This window comes from Callithrix jacchus, chromosome 11, assembly GCF_049354715.1.
Source record: "Callithrix jacchus isolate 240 chromosome 11, calJac240_pri, whole genome shotgun sequence".
In the NCBI taxonomy this organism is placed as follows: domain Eukaryota; kingdom Metazoa; phylum Chordata; class Mammalia; order Primates; family Cebidae; genus Callithrix; species Callithrix jacchus.
Window position 1 is genome coordinate 48,069,419 of NC_133512.1, and position 14,659 is coordinate 48,084,077.

The 14,659-nt window shown below is 35.2% G+C and overlaps 1 long non-coding RNA gene across 1 annotated transcript in view; it reads left to right on the top strand.

Moving 5' to 3' along the window:
• The window catches only part of LOC118143675 (uncharacterized), a 138,360-nt gene that overhangs the window by 94,202 nt on the left and 29,499 nt on the right, over positions 1-14,659 (top strand). The gene's annotated exons all lie outside the window — the stretch shown is intronic.

Here is a 14,659-nt window from a genome sequence, read left to right on the forward strand (position 1 = left end):
TTAAAATTTTTTAATTTTCTTGAATTTCTGAAAATATGAGACGAATGGATTTTATATAGGTGGCTTCAATGTCTTTCCTGTCTATGAATATAACCCTTTGGATGAGGAAAATTTACTTTTATCAGAAACTTATCTCAGATAATAATTTGTAAACTCGACCATGCTAAATTTATATTTTGCCCTAGAGTTGGTATTTTTCTGATAAATGAGGTGCTCTCTGTTTTGTGTTTTGTTTACTCACATGATTTCTCAATATTCCATGTAATTTTTTTCTATAAGTGTGGCATCAAAGTAAAAGTTACACCATACAAAGTGGAACAGGCAAAAAAGGCTTTATTTAAGACCACTGCAGCAGACAAGAAAAGCCAGAACTAAGTTTGAACTCAACATCACTAAAGCAGAGATGATAGGGTTTTATAAGGGCTTGGGTGAGCTAGTGTAAAAATCCTAAAGGACATTAGGAGAAAGCCATAAGCCATCTGTATTAGGGTTCTCTAGAGGAACAGGACTAATAGTGTAGATGTCTGTATGAAGGGGAGTTTATTAAGGAGTACTGACTCACATGATCACAAGGTGAAATCCCTCAATAGGCCCTGCAAGCTGAGGGGTAAGGAAGCCGGTCCGAGTCCTAAAAGCTCAAAAGTAGGGAAGCCAACAGTGCAGCCTTCAGTCAGTGGCTGAAGGCTTGAGAGCCCCTGGCAAACCACTGGTGTAAGTTCAACAGTCCAAAAGCCGAGGAACTTGGAGTCTGATATTCAAGGGCAGAAACATCCAGCACGGAAGAAAGATGAAGCGTGGAAGACTCAGCCAGTCTAGTCCCTCCAAGTTTGCTGGCTTTTTTCCAGCTGCACTGGCAGCTGATTAGATTGTGCTCACTCAGTTTGAGGGTAAGTCTGTCTCTCCCAGTCCACTGACTCAAATGTTAATCTCCTTTGGCAACACCCACACAGATAGACCCAAGAATAATACTTTGCATCCTTCATTCCAATCAAGTTGACACTCAATGTTAATCATCCAAACCATCAGTGTTTTCTTATTGGCTTTATGCCAAAGTAAAATGAAACTCTTATATCTTTATGACAGAATGTACCTTTATGACATAGCAAGACACCCACTGAAGTTAGACTCTTACCCTTTCACAGAAAATAGGAGATTGAGATGCTATCTGCTTTGATGATGACATGTCAAAAACATGACTCTCAGGTCTTTAAAAAAGACATTTCTGGGTTGTAGAACTGTCAGGAAGCTTTTAAAAAGATTTATATCTCACAGGGTCAGAGAAACATTTACAATTTAAAATTTTCTAAAAGAAACTTTTCTCTGAAAAAGGGAAGTAAGAACCTAAGGTCAAGAATAAGCCTGTCTAAAGTTTAGTTAATCTGAGGCAAATATTAGGACCACATTGATCAGTGGCATTATTAGTTAAATACATAGTGCATCTTCAAATTTGTATAGGTTTAAAAACTTTCATAGAAATAATTTCTTTATTTACTACAGGAACTCAGCCATTCTCCTGAACCTTAAGATTGTATGCACACACATAAATTATTATTTGAAGGATAATTTATTTAAACATCAGTTAATTCTAAAAGCAGCATATACATTTATAATGGTAGAAGTGTAACATCTTGCAGAGTTTCTTTGAAAAACAAATTACAGCTATAAGCACAAACCACAAAGCTGCTACTGCTGTTTCTTGTGAGCACTGTATAGGCTGACACATTAGCTTTTGAATTTACAGAGTACTTTCATTCTCTCTTCTTTCAACAAAACTGCAAACTAAATTGTGTACTAAGTGTGTAACCTTGGACAAGTCTTCTAACAAATTCAGGATTTCATTTTAGAATTAGATATTCTGTTTAAACATATTTAATAATACGGTTATCTTTCAGGTCAGCTTTATTGCTTAAATAAGAATTTCTTTATTGAGGAAATATTTATTAAGCACTAAGGTTGTGGGAGCCAATGCACTAGACTGGAAAAGAAGACATAGTACCATTTAGGTGGATTGCAATCTAATGTTTGTCAAAATAAATCTGTAGCCTCTATTGGGTTCTAATAAGGACAATACATAAATGCACTAGAATGGAAGTTACAGAGGGACAGGAACCTGACCATCTTGTTCACATGTGAATTCTCAATAGTAAACAATAATCTGTTTATTTAAAACGTTGTGCACAATTTTGCAATGGAGGACAGGGAAGGACAAAGGAGGATTTAATGATATTCTATCTGAAAGTTTGACTAGATGCTATACTTACCAGAGCCTTGACTAGATGCACCTTCTGTAACCGTACTCTGCAACCCTACTACCCAGATTTACTGCATTTGTAATTTGCATATGTTGTTGTCTCTTATCAAATTAGGAACAATTTGACACCACCACATATTTTACCTACTCATCTAGAGGTAAAATCATAGACGTTTTCCTAGTTGGTTAGTGTTTTAATATCTTCAAGGGCTTTAAATACAGTCGTGTGTTGTTTAATCATAGGGATACATTCTGAGAAATGCATCTTGAAGGGATTTCATCATTATGCAAACATTGGAGAGAATATTTACATAAACCTAGATGGTATTACCTACTACACACCTAGGCTATCTGGTATTTCCGATTTTTCCTAGGCTACAAATCTGTACAGCATGTCACTGTATTGAATACTTTAGGCAATTTTAATGTGATGATAAGTATTTGCCTATGTAAACACAACTAAGCAGAAAAGATAATGCACTGCGCTGTAGCATTACAATGGCTATGATGTCACTAGGCAACAGAAATTTTTCAGCTTGATTATAATCTTATGAAATCACCATCCTGTATTTCTCAGTTGTTGACCAAAATGTCATTGACCATAATGTCATTGTGGCAATTTAGAGTATTTTCCAGGTGTATCAACTACTTTGAAAGAACTGTTTACAAATAACCAAAGGTTAGTCATTCATTATTAACAGAAGTATCTTTTAAAAAAATAATTTTAACTTTTAGTGCCTTTTGCAGTGTCCAAAATTACAGCAGTCAGTAAACTACTATAGTATGTTAGCTGCTAATTTTATTCAGGAAATCAATAGAGTTGATGTTAATTACAATTTTTTGTAGTAAGGTAGCTACAAGGAAGCATTGAGTTGGTCTGATTTCAGATATTAGCTTGTAGAAAAGTAGCAAAACTCCATTTTAATAACAAGTCATAATTTAAACAAACATTTTCAAATGGCCTTAGGGTTGGTCTGAGTAGTGATGAAAACTTATATTTGCAGTAGGATTTTTTAATGTAGCCTACATGGAGTTTATTGAATGATGACTTTTTGCTATCTAGATATACGAAACTGAATTGCATAAATACAGACTCAATAATCAGAGTAGGAAAGGGTATCGTTCTTTCTCTTTTCTACTACTGAGTACTAAAGTCAGGATACTTGAAGTTCAAAAATCCTCCTGCTGCAGCAAAAATCAGTAATGTAAAGGGTTTCTACTGAGCCTGATCTTTATGGCCTCGGCAGTTTTGGGGCCCCATAAATGTGAGTAAATGAGAGAGGCAGGAATAAGGCAGTGGAGAAAAACTGAAATCATTGAAGACTTTGAGGGTTTCAGCAGAAGACCTGTCAACCACACCAGTTATATCAGTTTTTGCTGTTGAAAGGGTATTTTGTATTCCATTGTTGGCTTCTGGAAGTCAGAGGTGGACAACAGTTTTAGACAAATTACTCTTTATTTAAGTCCTATACACCAGAGAGAACAGTTCCAGAAAAAGTTCTTCAAGTTTTTAATCTTTGGAATATCTGTTCTGCTTCCATATTATCTAATAACATATCATTAAACATTTCTTCAACACAAATTTTTTTAACCTTCATCATATTAGGTCAATAAAGGACTTTACAATATATTTCCATGACTTTTCCAAGCCATGGTATATGTAAGTAATTAACTTTACATTACCACTGACCAATTCATTCTTAATCAAAATTTCTTGAATCAAAGTAATAGGAAAATAATTGCAGAAGATGTTAATAGAACAAATAATAAGGCTAATCTGGGTGGTAAATGTTAAGGGTTGTTTTATCTTCAAACTGTCTGTTAATAACAAACACATGGTTATTTAGTTGAAAACGGTTTTTATTCTGCTTAAAAATCTAAAGTTCAAATCAAGATTTTAAGGTATACAAGGTGCATGATAATATCCATGCGATTTTATTTTTCTGCAATGTTACTGGTAGAATAGTAAGAGGACGGGCTCGTGTCTTCCCTAAAAAAGAACATTGTTTAGTTACAAGGAAAGTAAAAGAGAACTATGTCAAACTTATACATTATTAAAGTGGCTGTTTGCTTTCAGAATGTGTGTTGTATGTATGCGTGTGTGTGTGTGTGTGTGTGTGTGTGTGTGTGTGTGAGAGAGAGAGAGAGAGAGAGAAAATGAGAAAATTTCAGGAAAAATTTTTAGAAAGTAGGCTAGTGGAACTGGACTTGTTTATTTAAATGTTTATTACCTTTCTCTTCTGCTGAATTATATATGAGTCAGGCTCATATCTATTTGATTCACCCACTCAATCAATATCTAGCAATTCTCACAGTGCTGAGCATATAATATGTGCTCAAAAAATATTCGCTGAATTTAAGAATGATTTTGCTTACATTTTACTCTTTCAGATTTGGGAACTCAGACTCAGAGAGAGCCTCTCTTCTCATTGAGACTAAGGTTTGGAAAACCTATCTTCTCCCTTGATAGAATTGTCAGTTGAAACCCAGGATACCTACTTAAATTTGAATTTCAGATAAACAAATCTTTTACAAGTATTTCTCAAATACTGCAAATGCGTTCCATGCAGTATTCAAGCTATATTTATAAACAATTATTTGTAGTTTATCAAAATTCAGATTTCATTGGGAATCTTACATTTTTATTTGTTAAATCTGTCAATCATCCCTCCTGGGTAAGGAAGAAAGCACATTGGCTGACCATTTCCATGAAGTTCCCCTGTCAATGTAGAGTTACACGTTATCATAACTACTTGTGCCCTACTTAAGATGGGGTGGATGAAACAGGGCCAATAGAGCAAGAATAATTCAAGAATATTTAGAGATAGTCCAAGTGTTAAGGCCGCAGACTATCAGTTCTGAAAAGTGGGATATATTTTTTTAAGTGTTTGATGTGGACAGAGACAGGGTCAGAGTCAAAGACGGTAAGAAAAATTTGAGTTAGTAATAGATTGAAGCCATTGGGCTTCTGTAGCTCTTTTGTCTAATGGATATACCAAATGTGGCTTAAACAGAGATGGGACAGCAGGGGTTTTAGCAAAATCATTTCATTCTTTATCATCTAAAAAAAGCCTCCAGTAAAAGAATTTGATGAACTAATTTTTATGCTTTACATTTTCCTGGGTTTGATTCCTACAAAAGAAAAGGATCTATAATAGTGGTATTTTAGGTAATAGTGACATTTTCAAGGTCATGTGCATTTCAAATTATTTATAATTCATTCATTCTTTACCTAACACATCAATCAGATATTTATTATATGCTAGACATATTATACACTTCAAAAATACAGCATTTGAGTTTACAATTTAGTCACAAAACAGACAGTAAACAAAATTATATCAGATTGTGATAAATGTGTGAAGAAATAAACAGAATGATATAAAGGTTAGTAACTGGGTTTGGAGGTTGGGGGAGACGACTTTCGGTAAGGTGCTCCTGGAAAGCCTCTCTGAGGCAGTGCTATTTGCAGTGAGTCTTGAAGAATAAGCAGCTAGCCATGCAAAAATCCTTAGTAAAGTCATGTTATGCACAGGAACATGTTTAAAAGGTCTTTCCTTGGAAAAAGGTCACTGCCGTTATTTTCATGAAAAGAAATGAGGCATGAGTGGTTAGAGAGTGGAAGATGAAATTGGCAAGGCAGGCAAGCCAGCCAAGCCAGCCAAGGACCTGATCATGGTTGGGCCTTAAAAACCTTGCTGAGGAGTTTGATTACTTTTTCAAACTACTTTGGGGAAGATTTGAGAGGGTTAAGTAGAGAAATAATATGCTTCGATTTGCTTTTTAAAAAGATCATGCTTGCTGATGGGTGGAAAATAAATTGGGGGTAGAAAGAATAACAGTAGAAGTAGAAAGACTGCTAAACTTAGGAGGCCATTGTAGGAAATGATCTCACCAAAGGTAGTGTGACTTGGACTAGATTGTTAGCAATGAAGATAAAGTAGCTAGAATTGGTTACTTTGTAAGTAGAACTGATAATTTGCCAATGGATTTTTTGAGGTAAAGTTGGAAAAAATATTAGGATTATAGAGATTTGGGAAAAGGGGGGGTGAAGGTTATGTCCTGTAGTTTTTGGCTTGAACAGTTTGGTAGATAGGGATATCATTTGCTGATATAGAAAAGACTAGTTGGAAAACCAAGTTGAAGGAATAAAGAGATCCCTTTGAATATGTTAAGTGTGAGATGCCTTTAGTCATGGAAGAAGCAATGTCATATAGGCCATTGCTTATATGAGTGAGGATCTCAGAAAACTTGGGGCTGGAGATACAAATTCGAATGTTATCTATGTGTAAATAATACCTCAAGCCTTGGAAATGAATGAGATTATTTAAAGATGATTGGTAAAGAAGAGAGGAGGACTGAATTCTGAAAGAGAAATTTGAATCAAAAATGGAATGATTGTGTAAAAATCATAAGAATTTGGGTAAGAACAAAAACAGAGAAGCTGTCGCTGGATTTGTAACATGGAAACTATTAAAGATTGATGAAGAGTGTCTTTGTAATGGCAGAGTAGGAAGTCAGATTGGAATGGATGGAAGAATAAATAGGAGGTAACAGTGTGATTAATGAACTGGTAATACATTATCTTTGAGATGTTTTGATGTAACAAGGATGAAAAATGTAAGGCAATGGCTGGAATGATATGTAGGGTCAACTGAGAATTTAAGAAAGTTGGAGGCAAAAGAACTTCAGCTAATATGGAGGAAGAAATTGATAATATAAAAAGACAAGGAAGATTCATGTAGAAGCAAAGGCCCTTGAGAAGATGGGAGGAGTATGTCCCAGAGCACAAGATTCTTCCAGTTTGTTCATTCAGAAAACATTTTTTTTAACATCTACAATTAAACAGGTACTGGAATAGACACCTAAAGCACAAAGAAAATCTGTTATTCAGATATGATTGCAATCTAGGAGAAAAGATACACAAAGAAAAAATGTGAAGAAACAAGTTATGTCAGTTATATGAAGCCCTAAGAAAAACTAATGATAACTTTATAAAGGACAATGGAACCAACCATTTTGGCTTTCTGTGGATCTTTGAAATATGGCTATTTGCAACCTTACTTTTCCTGGTATTTTATTAGAAGTAACTAATTGATGTTTCACTTAACCCCAGGACACTGAAAATATTAGATATTAAAATATTCATTAAAAATGTGCTAATGAAAACAACAAAACTGAACATCATTCAGGGAAGATTTCTGAGGAAGGATAACAAGCATCCTAGATTCGACTACTTTTGCAGTTCTAGTTTGTTGTGCCGAAACAACACCTTTCAACTTGAAAACTGCAAGATTCCTCCTACAGAATGCCTTTGAAATGCTAGTTCATTTCTTTTCTTGTGCTTCCATATTATAAATGTCTATTTATTCCAGATTATTTTAGTAATTTCTCATTTCTTTGACCACAGGGAACAGTTATTTATTATGATTATCCCAAAGGAAAAAGTGTGGGCAGAGAGGGCACCTAAGCTCATTTTTCAGTGGTCAATGTCATTAGCATTAACCTTTTTAGACTGTCTGTCTCTGGTATTTGAAAAAGCTGGAAAAAAGGTTTATCCAGGCAGAATTACAGTTTCGCTCCTTTGCCCTTATCACCCTTGACTCTTACCTATATTAATGGTAGAGATACGGCCTGATCATCTTTTAGATGGACATCTCTCAGTCTGAAATAGGCATTGCTCCTCTCACTGTCCCCTGAGTTTAAAGGTCAGGCATTCATTGGCCTAGCTGATAGAATATATCATTTTTTAATTGCTCCTGTTATAGCTTCCAAGAAAAGACCACTCATTAGCCTATTTTGAATGAGTTACATTCACTTCCTAATTTCCCAAAATGCCATTCCAGTGATACTTCTTCAGGGCTCTTCAAGAGACACTTTATGGCCTCTCAGTTTTGTGGATTTGTACTCCATTGTAAACAGTATTGATTAACTCAACACTGTGGTTATTAGCTGCTGGTCAACATGTTAGAATACTTGGCCAAGAACAGGCTCCAGAGCCTTGTGGTCAAGACCCCAGCTGCTTCTCTAGAGATATATTCAAGCCAGAGTCTCCAATGATTCTTTTATCTTTACTGTGGTACACAGTGACTCTGGAAAATATGAAAAAATGATATGCTATTAACCATTTTGAGGGAATATATTACTGTGGCTTGGGCTCTGATAAAGCCACAGTTATTAGCTGGGAGTTGAGGAAACGATCATTTTATTAGCTGGGAGATGAGGAAGATATCGTTTTATTGTCCTGCTTTCCATGGATGCCCTGAGAATCAGCACACAGTAGGTAACTTGAACTGGAGGGAATTGATTGTGTGTTGAATGTAACCTGTGGCATAGAAGATGCATTATGAATAACTTACCTGACCAGATGTATTGAATAATTTGTTTCATTTCCACTAGACTTCAAAAATTCTGTGCACCAGTTTTGATGTGATAGTACCAAAAGAAAACTTACGGTGCATAGCTGCCTTATATTATTCGGCATCCATGTTATAGTTGTCGAACAATCATCAATACTTTCTATAGGACAATATTCAGCACTACAGAGAGCTTAGGTCTTTTAACACAGAATGCTTCAAACTTCCTGCGGTAACAGAGCATCTTTTCAGATAACATTGGGATTTTAACATAATATAGTAGATAAATGTATTTCCATTATTGCTTTCCAGATTGTTTTCCCTCTCTTTTTCTAATATCTATGTCTATTTTCCAGATCTTTTGCCATTTAAAATTAATTTAATTTTGGTATGTAAGTACCCACAATTTTTTTTGAATGACTTTATTATTCTTTCCTAATATTTGTACATTTGAATAATCTCATTATCACTTTTAGATCTTTAATGAAGATGTGAAAAAAGACCCAATTTTAACCTCTGTAGACTCCTAGTGTTCTACTATTTCTTTGACTATAACCTTATATTCCTATTAATGAAATTTTCAGTGGATATAAAAGTGCTCATTTCCAAACTAATTTGAATTAATTTTTCAAAGTATATGGCATGATATCATAACCTTAAAATTTCACAGCAGTTCCAAAAGTCTTAAACATCACTGTTAGTGATTATATAAATAACCTTTAATTTTGAATATCTATTCTAGTTAAGCTGCTTTCTTAACTCTGAGAATCAACTGTTCATAAAGCAAATGTCAAGCTGAAATTAATATGTTTAGAAATAAGCAGCATGATGGTGAAGTTCAGTCATCAATAGCTAAATGCCACCCCGAAAGACTTCCTGCACCACGCTTACTTAAAGACCACCACAAAGAAAAAAACTACCGAGTTCCAATATTCTTAGCTTGTTTACCTTTCCTAGTTTAGATGTATGATGCTGTTTCATTGGGCCAGAGCAATTCTTTATCTTTTCTAAATTATAAGCACATATATGTACAAGTCATTCAATCTAAAACATGCCATTTTTATACTCGATAAGTTATAAATGTATATTTCTTAGCCCAGCGTTTAATGTAGGGGTCCAGTAAGGTCAGGGAAGTCTATCACTTCCACTATATACTCTTTTGTATGAAGTCCCAGGAGTAATACAGAAATAATAACAATAATAAAATTTTACCAATTTTAAGTCTTTGTCTTTTTACTCTGTGGGCAGATATTTGTTCTATTTTACCGTTACTACAGACATAGGCTGCATTTGAGCCAAAAGAATGTTGGTAAAAATTCTCTTGACACTTTAAACAATGATTTAAAAAATGGTTAAAAATCATATGTATTTTAATTCCCCTTCCCATCTCTTTAATCTGTTCCTCAGTAATTTGATTTCATGTTCATATGTCATAGAAACATACTTGTCTTCAGGAGTGAAGTTAGCCATGAATTCTGTCATAATGAAGAAGACAAAATGTTAGCCTCCAAATCTAGGTGTGGCCTGAATGAAAGAGTAATTCTGCTCTCTAATCCTGGAAGACAGAAGGCTTGTAGATCAACTACTTTAAAATCGAAGTTTTTATCAGTGAGGGTTCTCTAATTTTAACTGGTTTATAAATAATAATCTAATATAGTTATATAGAAATGTAGTTTGAAATAAATTTATATGGGGTGTTTAAAAGGAACCATTTTACTTGAAGCTATGGGTGTTTTACTAAAAATAAAACAATATTGGTTAAGAAGTATACTCAGTTTTACTCAATATCCAAATCCCTCTCTGGATTAAAATGAGATTGACCTTGCTATAAGAGCAGGATTTTGAATATAGATCTCTTTGTCTGTTTGTGTGTCTCCCTGTCATTTATCTGTTTGTTTATGTGCTACCTCTTTGGTCAAGAACCATCACAATTAGTTTTTAAGTAAATGTTGGATACAGGCAAGACAATTGCTTCGTTTATCTCTTCAGTTCAGGCAAACATCTTTGTTAAACTCCTTAACTGTCTTAAGAGGATATAACTTCTAGCCCCACATTTGGTAATTGTTAAATCTAAAATCTACATCAAAATCAACGTTTAGAGTAGACACACTGTAAGTACTTGTCAGAATGTAATCTTAACTATTGTTCAGTACCTTTCTAAAAGTTAGTTGAGAGAAACGACAGAGAGAAGATTGCTTAAGTGATGTAGAGTCTGCTAAATCAGTAATTATCAAGAGGGAAATTCATATTCCCTGTATTCTTCAGAGTAAGTGTAGATTTGCTGTGACAACAAAGGACCCCAATTTTCAGTGCTTAGAGTTTCAAATTTCTCATGTATGCAAGTCATCTGACTTTGCTTCCACATCTTTTTAACTCTGACATGGTGAAACAGAGCAACCTCTATTTTGAGCATTTCAGTTATCATGGTATAGATAAGAGATATGGAAAACAACAAAATGGCTGTTAAAGCTCATGTCCACAAATACCACATATCATTTCTGTTCACCATTTATTGGCCAAAGCAAGCCACCTGGGCATTTTTCAATTCTACACTGTGGGAATATATAATCCTCCCCCAGAGAGAGTTACTACAGGAAGAAAAATCAGAATATTTTCTAAAGGGCAACATAATTTCCTACATGACCCTGTGGGGGCATATCTCTTGAGAAGAAGAGGATGTATTTTTCAATAGTTAAGTCATCCACTTGAATCTGATATGTTCCACAAGGTGAACGTGCCCCCATGCCAGTATGTGGAGAATCCAGATATTACTGATCTACTGCTCTTGATAGTTATGTAATTCCAATCTGTTGGTTTTGAGCAGGAAAAACAAGGAGTATTTTACTATGACTGAACATGGCATATGTCATATATACTCATATTCCAATGGTCAGAGTGAGAGATGTAACTAAGGTCAGTTAAATGGGGCAGGAATATATAGTAGTTTTATGGTGAAGAAGGAAGTAATTGTCAAAAATAAATCTATTACACTGTCTTTAGCTCAGTATTTCTCTTGTCAAGTCTTGATTACTTATCAAAGAAAGGATAAGCATGGTACTTTTTCTCACAAATATGTACTCAACAAATATTTGCTAATGTGTGCTAGAAGGCTTACTACAATTATGTAAGCTGCATAATTCATTCAATCCATGGAAATTCACAGATGGTGTGTATAGACACTGTATAATTTTAGGGGTATTGATTTTCATTTGGTGTCCTTTAGATAGTCCTTCCTTCATTTGGGAAGAAATATTTACCATAGTTTGAGTTGAACAATTTACAGTTTGGTTGGGAGCAGTTTCTTTTTGGTAACTTTTCATATACAAAGAGAAAAAGAGTATAGATTTTGGAGTTAAACAAATCTGATGTGAACATTCTAGCTCTACTGCATTTTAGCTCATGACAGTCCTCTTCAAGCTTCCATTTTGTCACCTAGGAATTGGGTGAAATACTTCAAATCACTGAGTTGTTAAGATTGAAAGAGCTTAGTTGTGGGATACCTGGCATATTGTTGTAGCAGGCACTTAACATGTGCTAGTTTCTCTTCCCCTCTAAAGTTACAGAGCCAGCAGAGTAGACAGAACTGGCTATCTTTGTGGGGAACATGTTGAGACATTGACATAGTTGTACTAGTACCACCCACTGTGATAAAAAGCTTGCAAAACTTTGAGAGTGTCAAGTTTCCTTCTTCCTACTCACAGAAATTGATTTAGAGAATATTTACATCTCTTTTAAAATTGTCTTTCTGACATCCTAGAGGAAGAAGTAATTTAGTAGAAAACTATGAGTTTTTCTACAACGTCAAGGAATGCAGCAGATATAGAGAGTCTTTTGCAATGTGGCCCTCTAAGAAAAATGAAAGTAGATAATCACTAAGGTAGTTTTCAACTCTTTGATTCCGTGGAAAGAATATATTTGTATGTGTGTATGCATATATATAAATACTGTGTATATTTAGATTTGCATTTATTTATATAGTTTTTAATTAGTAAATATAAATATAAAGCAATAAATATAAAGCCAGATTAAACCAAGTAGAAGCCATTGTTATTGATTCACCCTTTGTTATGATGAAGGCTGTTTCAACTCATCCTTTGATTGCTAACTTAGACAGTATCAATCACCCAGAATTGTCATCTTCAACCTCTAAGGCTACCATTTATTCTTTAATTAAATGATGATTTACTGATATTCAAACTATTTTGAGAGCTGAGGTACATCTTTGAAGAAGAGGCAGGCCCTACTGTAATTCTGAATTCTGTTCCTCCGTTTCAAAATGTCAAGCCCTGTGAAAGTTGGGCTTGACAAAAATCAAGTTCTAATGTCAAGCCAAATAGAATGTTAAAAAAATCCCACTTTCTGCTTCTTTACCAAATTATAGAATTATAACACACCTACCTTTTATGCAATCTACTAGCTCTTAAGGATCTTAGAATTTTAGTTTCTCCCAGAGAGACTCTAAAATGAAATAATTTTCTTTGAGATAGTTTGGAGAACAGAGGTAGAAAATGAATGACGCTTGTATTTCTCTGCTTTGCTGAAACAGAAAATAGCGACATTTCTTGAAGAGGTGATATCGTTGCTTCAACTACTGAATCAAGTATAATATTCAGGGTGGCAGTTGTGTGTGGGAAACACTGAAAAGTTTTCTCTGTACAGCTATTTATGTTCTCTAAGCCTAGTGATTGAGACAGTAAATACAGTAGATATAGGAGGAACATAGAAAAGCAGGCATAATTGGCATTGACAGTTTTTGCTTGGGTGAATCCCTTGGTGTAATAAGGATTTCTTGTCTCTCCCTGCAAGGGTATGAAAATGAAAGAACAGAATTTTGCTTATACATTTCCAGCAAGCGGACTTGAGAAATCCTGTGGCTTTGCAGTGGTTTGTGGGAAGAGCACAATTTATTTAGACAAGGGGGAAGGGAGAAGTGGAAAAGACAGAACAAATCAATCAGGATCAGTGTAGATCTACATTCTGAAAAGATGGGCCATTTTTGTTCCAGATTTTGGTAGATCTACTAGTTACTGAGATTGTCCCATGGGTCTCCTCTTGAGAGGTCAGAACACTCAAGACAATAACTGACCAGGAAAGGGAGGAGAAAGGGGGCCTCCTACTGCTACAAAGTGGAAAGATGGAACTGCTGTACATAGCTCAGTCTCCCAGGCCAAAGGCCGGGTGTGAGTCCCTCCTTCTTCACAAATTAAAACCTAGAGCAGCAGCAGCTGAAACCACTTATTCAGACCACCAGCTTTCAACACAGAACTTGCTTTTGGCTTTGTAAAAAGTCCAGTGGCAAGATGAGCAGAACTGGGAAGGCTGAGGGAGAACTGTGCCTTCTGTGATACGTTTAAATGTAAAGAATCTCTGGAGGAAATAAAGTTGATAAAATTAAAGCTTAAAAATTTTGGCATGTAGGATTCGGCTTTGAACTTTTGATGTGAGTCCTTTTTTACCTTCTTTCCTATTGCTTTTCATTATAAATTCTTCTCCCATTCTCATATTTTTATTCTCTTCTTGCTGAACTCCTCAGCTCTGGGTAAACCACTACTAGCCCTTAAGGCTCCTAGAATCTTAGAATTTTAGTTTCTCCCTGAGGGAGTCCAAAATGAAATCATTTTCTTTGAGAGAGTTTGGAGAACAGGGGCAGTAAATGAATGACACTTGTATTTCTCTGACTTGCTCTGAAGGAATCCTCCAAGCTTTATACATTTTAGGGTTAGAACATGTTGGTAACAGTTTTCATTCAGAAAGCAGAGTTCTGCTTTAGATCCTGTAGTGAATGTGTAACAGATGAAGTACACAAGTATTGCAGCACAGAGAAAAGCAGTATACAATGATGAGATTGTGGAGTATTGCACTTTATAGAGCTCATTGTGCATCACGTACCTGAGATATCCCTGTCACCACAATCGGCGGGCCTATGAGGGGTGGCAAGGGGTGTAGAGGGGGTGGAAATGGGCATCCTGTTGCTGGCTACAACTTGAACACATGATACACAGACCTGACCATCCATACTCTTCTCTGCCATGCCTTTAAAACCTAATTCTAA